Below are 8,390 nucleotides of genomic sequence, written 5' to 3' on the forward strand. Positions count from 1 at the left end.
TTGATGTGAGGTTGATGGGTTTGCCAATAATGCCTGTATCTCAGTTTTCAACATTTAGAGTATTTGCTCATCTGATATCAAGCTATTACTTTGAAATCATAAAGGCAACAGACTTGGCTGGCAGAGTAGCCTAAGCCATACGATCATTTGACCATAATCTTTCATACATGGGCTGCAGAGCTCTTCAGAGGGAATCGATGAGATTGGGCCAAGGCAATACAGGGAGGGACTAATAGGAGATTGATTTTGTATGAAAGCAGGTTTTGAGTGTTTGTGTTGCAGGTAACCGGTATTGACTGGCAGCCCAGCCGCATATTGACCCGCGGTCTGGACTCATTAAGAGGAGCAATGCCTGGGAGGCAGGCTATCGGATGGTGGAGGAGAGGCTCCTCTCTCTTCTCATACGCCCCCTCTCCTCATGCACACCACTCATCTGCTTTTCTAATGAGGCCGGAAGGCACTCTGGAGTGAGCCGCAGAGGGAGCCCTGAGGCGCCCTGTCCTGTTATTGACAAGACCTCGCTTGTGCTTGCCGCCTGTCCAGAGACGGCCAATTCATCCTGATAATGCCCTGACTACTCATCTCGCTGCTGTGTGCTGTGAGACCCGCCAATCCTGTCCCAGGGTATCAGCCCATAATGACAGCGTGGATCAAACCGTGGCCAGGTCATTAGGGGATGTTATTGAAAATCAATGACGCTCCAGTGTCTCACACACTCTGGCAGGGTTTTTTTAAAAGGGCTCCTTGAAAAGACTGTTTGCCAGAATGAGGCCGGCGTATTGGGAAGGCTTAAATCACTATCACTTTCAATTTAGGCTCCTGGTAATTGAGCCACATATTCCTTTGATGGGTAGCATCTGTCAGTGGCCAGCTTCAGTTTAGTGCTGTGTGCTTTTAGTCCTAATCATCTAGTCAACAGCAGGTACTTAACCCCTGTACTTGTTACAGCATAGTGATTTTTCCTGTAACTATTATTTACCAAGCAAGCTTTGGTAGAAGAAAAACACACACCTTACATTTTCCCCCGACTCAATCACTCTGTCCTGTGCTCTATCCATTTTACGGCTGAGTGTGGAACGGCCCTCCGGAGATGAAAAGCTCCATCAATTTCACTCATCGTCTGGCAAGGTCAATTTATTTCAGCACACAGTCCATCATCAGATGGGAATCAATTGACACATCGCCTAGCATATCCAACCCAAGGTGGGTTATCACAGCTTCTGCAATTGTCAGCTTTTTTCCAGAGCTATTCTTTACGTGTCCGGCCTTTTCTTCTTTGCTGTTGCCACAATTGTTCATGATTTTCTGTATTTACCTGTTTATAATTTCCTATTTGATGGAACATGTAACCAATAATTGTCAAAAAAGCAACTGTGATACGAGATTGAGGTTTTTTTTTACACACATTTCACCACTATAATCCCAATTAATAGGATACGGTGGTATCTGAGGTAAGACATTGTTTTATTGTTCCACTAATCCTCTTCATTTATCTGTGAGAAACCTCAATGCTGAGGGTTTAGGATTGAATTTTCATGGTCTCAAATACCTCCAAAAAGTGCTTGGCACAGTGCTCACCCCAGATTCAGCGAACAGTGGAACAGGCCTAAGGGGCTTTTACAGAGCACAATGGCAGCTAATAACACAGTGCCAAGCTAATAAGATGGGCAACAAATGAATGGTTCGGCCCAAGCTCCTTTTCTCTCTTGCTCACTCTTCCCCCGCTGATAAAACATGTATGAAAGCGTTTCTGAGCCGCTATGTAGTGGCTCCCTAGACTTTTCCCCCAGCGAGAGCTAATGCATTAGTTCTCATTTGAAGGCTGTTTTGAAATGGAGATTGGTAATGAGACGGGAGGCCCCCGCCATGATCACATTTGGATTGCTGGGGCCTCCGCTGGGCCTGGTGATTTGGGAGACGGTGGCTCTGCTCAGAGTTCAAGCCCATCTCTGCGGGGGTTAGCAAACCCTGACGAGAGCCATTCTCAACCACTAAACTATATCTGAACTGCGAACTGAAGGAGAGCGCACAGAGTCAAGGGCTTTGGCTGTGGATCCCTGTCGCAGCGCTCTTTGTAGACTGCATGTTGTTTTGACCACCTAAAAAGGCTAGTAGCATGCATCCTTCCATGTTGCTATCTTTTTTTAGCCCTCAGTGTCAACAGAGCGGCAGCTGACAGAAACCAGGCCAGTCAGCGGTTAAGGAGCTGACTTGGAAACAGCCAAATGGTGTGAATTCCAGACCCTGGTGACAAAGTGCTGTCTAATGTCTTTGCACCTCTGGACCTGTGACAAATATTCCGGCTGTATCACAGCACTACCAATATGGCTGTACAAGGAGACCAGCCAATGCAGCCTTGGAGAAAGCTGTATATATACTGTAAATCACTCCCAGAGGAACCTCAGAGAGCACGATGTGAGACAGGGAGGAGTAGAGGAGTATTAAGGGAGATGGAAAAGAAGGAGGTCCAACAGTCACCAGCCAAAATAAGTTTTCCACATTGATTCAATTTTGAGGATTTTTCCAGCCTTTAGTAGAACCTCACAATCTCCCACATTGGCCATATTATGTACACAAGCCATAAAAAATGAATAACATTTATGCAGCTGGGTGCATCTGGCAGCGATAGTCCTCTCATTCAGGGACCCACAGGATGGCACTGTGCCGCCACACCACCCTCTCTGTTCTATGTATGGGCACTAGACAAGAGAAGACTTAGGGGAGGGGTGGGTGGTGTAAAGGGAGGCTCTCAAATGCTTTGAATGAGTTTAAAAAAATAAGAGGTTTCAAGGCAAATGGAGGCCATACGTGGCTCGTCCAATTTGGCACAGCCAACCCGCATGATTAGCCGTAGAGACGTTAATCAAAAGTGGCTCAGTATTTGAAGGGGCGGTGAGAGGCACTGCCAGCTGGTGACAACATGGCTTGTGTGCACGGGCCAAGAGTGAAGTTTATTTGAATATGGATCTTGCCGTGACCGTATTTCTCCAGAGCTCAGTTAGCAGAGCGTTCCTTGGCTCATCACGGGGATCGCCTCAGAGCCGCTTGGCATCCGGGAAGGCGGAAGTTTTTCCAAGCCGCAGAATGAGAATTACGATTTAGTCCATCCCCTCCGGTGGTGTGGGCATATTCATAAGCATTTATTCAGTTTGACGCTGGCAGAAACGCAACACCTAGTTCTTGGCGTCCATGTGTGAGGATTTCCTTTCCAATATAAAATTATGAAATTGACAAAAAGGTTGTTTTTACAGCCTTTGAATTAATAACACATTTTATAATAAAACACCCTATCTTCCCACATAAAGAAAGCGAGCTCTAACACAGAGCTTAAATATTAAACTGTCAGACTTGTCTTAGAGCCAGGGCTCAAGATGGAATAAGACCACCAGTAGTTGGAATAAGACCACCAGCACTCCAAAACCAGCAACAGCACAGCATCTGTATTCAGCTTTGATGAGTAATGGGGTGGTTTCTGTCTGGTTTGATTTGACAAATTACAGCCTCAATTGGAGAATTATGCTCACTGTTGGGAAAAAAATATAATAATATGAGATTTTGAGAATATGTTGCTTTGAGTCATATTATTAGATGTTCATATTTTAAATTATCACCTGTGAATACCTTACATAAATAAAAACATTTCCACTATAAATTGGTGCAGAAAAATCCACCAGAAAGCAGGAAATTAGGTGTTAAACACTAAATTTTGGGATGGACCTCCCAATGTTGAAGGGAATTCTGCAGGATACCTGAAACAGTTTGATTGGTGGTAGTTAACGGTTGGTTTTGGGACTCTATTCAAAATGTGCTGGATATATGCCCCTATAGCTTCAGATGCTAACACCTTAAGTATACACTTGCAGCCGGATCATATTCCACCACAACAACCAGAATGTTTAAAAACAAGGGAAGCATGCAGATGACTGTGACTCATCCACTGGACCAGCAGGAAAAATCTGTGTTGGAAAAGTGATTCAGACCATCCAGATCATAGACTGTGTTTAAAAATGGATGCCGTGTCTCAACTTCCTCCTACAATACAAAAGTGAAGCCAAAATATCCTAGATACGGGGGCTGCCATGTTGTAATTTTGCAACCACGCAGTATTGAAGGTATCAAAGCCCATACACCTTCACAACCAATCACAAGTTTCTATAGCATATAAACAACTAACTAATTAAAACCAAACTACTACCTAATATACCCAGGAAAAAGTGTACTTGGGGTTATGACCTACAGGAGCCAGTCACCAGGGGGATATGTTTTAGCTTTATTTTCAGGGAACCAACGAGCAATCTATCTTTATAGTTTATTATTCAGACAGACAGAAAGTTATCATTAAAGCATGTAAACATTTGATATGAACCTGAAAATCCCCTTTAAGATTTTGCACTAACTAAATGAGTGAATGTTGTTTCTGTGAACAATATTGTGGGCACGAACATTTTCAATAGATGAGAGCTTATGTCGTCCCAATGTTAATAGAAAATGGATCAAGTTATGTCAACATCCAGGTTACTCAGTGGTAACAAATCATAAATCTCGGCTGGTAAACAAACAATGTTATGCAGACAATAATGCCATATGTTGATTCATACAATGGAACATAGTATTTCTCTCAGTCAGTGTGTAATCACTCTCAAAGGGAGACACGGTTAAACGTGGTTCACTTCCTCTGAGCATGTGAATAATATATGAAACAATCAAAAATAATGCTCGAATACACTAGATCTGCAGTTACTATTCTGTGAGGGTCTATTTTTTTCAGTTTGATGCCGTATTAAGGCAATCATCCTTGTGTGAGGCTGTTGTCTCGATGCATATTGGATTCTTATTGCTTCTTCCAGCACAGGAAGGTCCAGGCTACTGTGCACAGAATGGCTGCTGGTTTTAGACATTCATGTCATCAACAAGTTATAACCCTCACTCAAAAAAATACCAAAGGCGGTTATAATAAGGTGGAAAAGGGCACAGGGATCATATTCCTCATGAGACTGGCTTTGACGGGGCTTCTCAGCATTCCAGGCCTGGCTTTGCCCGCCTCCCGTGCTTCTTTGAAATTTGTCTGGCAGCAAACATGCTTTGAAAGGCTCTTATCTCCTATCTGGGCAGGAGCTCCATGCACCAAGATAACGAACCCCATCTTATCTCGCTGTGTTCGTTAATGTCACAGCTTAAGGGGCTTGTTCTTTCACTTGCAATGGGGCTTGCAGAGCGGATTGTTTGCAGATTAGTCAACACAGGCCTCTGGAGGTCTTGGAGCACGTTCAAAATGCTTGTCTTGTCCCACAGACGTTCTTGTGTGCGCACATTGGCGCTGTGTTGGCTGCCTCCCGCTTTCCGGTGTCAAATGGCAGGAGTACCACACAATGGTTAGTAGGCATCATTACGAACCGAAAGATCTACAGTAATAATTATCACATCAGACGAGCCAGGCATGCAAGCCAAAGCAAAAATGTGCATGATAGCCTCCCAAGGCCAACTATGTTGTTAAATGTTTTGAGGACTATTATTCCGTTGCTGATTAGCACAATGCCTCAATCAGTGATACATTCTGAAACGACATCTATTGGAGCTTACCAACCTAGGACAACACGCAGCATGCAATATTTCATGTATTTTGTCCAGTCTGTGGGCCAGATTCATGTTCATCCCTTTGTGACACAAAAGACCAGGCAAAGCTCCATTGACTTCAGCCATCTGGCTATCACACACAACCCTTGGCTACACAGTGGCTCACTCAGCGATTGATTGGGGTGTTGAAGGCCAGCTATTTAACACATCAGAACAACAAGTACTGCTATCAAGCTGGCCCTTCTCATGCCTCGTTTCTGTGCCGCCCAAGAATGTCTCTTATCTCTTCCCTTCTGCTTGTTGGTTTAAGCCAGACAGCATATGCCCACATTCCCCCTGTAGTACACCGTTGTGCTTTTGGTGCAATGCTGACAGTCAGACAGGTTGCAACTGAGATGTGATGGGGGAAATAACCCATGTGTTGGTTGATAAGAAGTGAGCCTCCATATTGCATTCTCTGGGAGGAATATAAAAAAGGCATTTTCTTCCCAACATGCCGTCCTGTTGTTACACCAGAAAAACTGAGAGATGAAAATAAAGCCCTGTGTTTCATATCATTAAATCCCACTCTCTCACCTGATTGCATTCTTATTAGTGCTTCCATTCTTCTCCCATTATTGTTACTTCGAGTGAAACAGGCCTGATAATGTGCACTCACTCACTAGATGCACAACCTGCTCATTCCCATCTCTGACTCTTTGTTGTCGGCGAATGGTTTTTAAATGAAAAGTGTGAGTGCGGTGTAATTATAATTCCGGGGGTATTATGAAATCAAATATCACAATGAATGTAATTTTATTTGCTTGTAATCTCTCTCACCCAGGCTAATAGGCGTTTTCAAAGGGCACGCTCGGGGGTTTAAACGGCAGACCATCTCTCTACATAGAACGGCTGCTCTGCTCTCTCGCTCCCCAGCTCTGTTCTTTTGTCTTTGATATGCAGGCAAAGAGCTTGACAGTCTGGGAGACGTGGGAGATTTGTCGGCCTGTGATCTCCATGCCTCTCTGACAAATGAACGCCTTTGGCTGAGCTGCTGGAGGTACGGCTTCTCTGCCCCGCCGGAATCCTGATGAGACTACTCTGGAGCTGCTGGTAATGAAGTCAGGGCACAGGACCAAACTGCTGCAGGAAATGACCTTTAATCTGCACACATGCAGGTCGTTTGGCATGCGATGACTCAAAATTGCACATACACCTCTGTGCTATTACATGTAGCAGTTTTTCAGTGAGATGTCACAAAAATAGTGGGAAACACACCATTTAGATGTGTGTAGGTACATTCAATTCAGCTAGAAATAGTAATTGAATCATCTATGCTGCTTGTTACGGCAAATAGTTTACATTTAATATTTCCCAAGTGATGGCTGATGTTTTATCTGTATTCATATTTGACTAGTGGGGTAATTTAGGATGCAATCACCTTCCAGTCAGTCTTCATTAGATTGGACTCAACTGCTGCTCCACCAAGCATACAATTGCTTGACATTGATTTTGCCGATTCTCTCCATCCATGTATTTCTTCATACACTGTATAGTCGGTGTGTCCGTGCAAAGTAAGGTGGGAACAAATTATGACCTAAAATTTGGAAACCCCCTGAGGATGAATGGTCTCATTTCCGCCCCACACTAAGCAGGAAATAGCTGGTATTGATTCTGGACGTTACGATTCCACACTGAGGAATCTCAAAAGCACAATGCCCACCTAGTGCAATCCAACATGGTCGCCTCTGATTCCAGCTCTGAGCTTCACGGCGGCTGAGTAATGATATATAGGAAGAACAAGCACTACCCCTTGTGGCTCACTTGGCCCAGTGCAGCACTGGTAAATGGCACCTCCAGCTGCTTCTGGGCCCCTCCTGATAAGTTAACCTTGTGATAACATGCTAATGCCTGATTAATGTTGCCGTAATTAGACACAGCTTTTCACACTCGGTTAAGAGGACATCCTCCAGCAATTAGCCCTAGCCGGAGAGAGATAATTTCAGAGAGCACAGCGGATTCACGTTCCTCCGCTCGCCTGCATTCCCACTTGGCAACATTAAGGTTTATTTTCTCATTATTTCATTTAATTACTCGTTTGATGTTTTATACAGCTGCCACAAGTAATCTTTGATCCAATTAGGAAATGCTGATTGACAGCGTGGATGTGGGATTCAATACGCTGCATTCAATTTGCCATTGTGACCTTATCAGAGGATCTGCAGAGGATTCTGTGTTCAACATTGAATGCCAACTGAAAATATAATAATTTCCCTTAAGAATATATCCTGCATGGATGGTACACCTTTGTGTGTATGTGTGCATGTGCGTGTGTGTGTGTGTGTGTGTGCGTGCGTGCGTGCGTGCGTGCGTGCGTGCGTGCGTGCGTGCGTGCGTGCGTGTGTGTGTGTGTGTGCATGTGTGTGTGTGTGTGTGCCTAGAGTCTGAAAGAAGAAGGCAGCATGTGTTTGTGTTCTCCTCACTAGACAACTAACAATGAGGAATGAAGGCATTAGTGAGGAGAGGCCCCTGTATTCACCAGCCTCCACACTGCCCATTAATAATGCACTGCCAGGGAATAGATGGGGGGTTTGCGGGGATTAGTCCTCCATTAAGGACTCGCTTGCTGTTTCTATTAGAAAGACATGTTGGTCTTTCTTAAACAAGAAAGATCAGGCCACTTGAAATTGGACTATAAAATCCTACGTCAAAATTGTTAGCGGTCCTACAAAGCAAGCTGTGTAATACATCTCCAATGGGAACAGTGGGATTTATATGTGGACATGGCGAATGCTGTTATGAAACCGCAAAAGGTTTTGTGTTATTGCTACAACTCA

Source organism: Echiichthys vipera (genome assembly GCF_963691815.1).
Source record: "Echiichthys vipera genome assembly, chromosome: 4".
In the NCBI taxonomy this organism is placed as follows: domain Eukaryota; kingdom Metazoa; phylum Chordata; class Actinopteri; order Perciformes; family Trachinidae; genus Echiichthys; species Echiichthys vipera.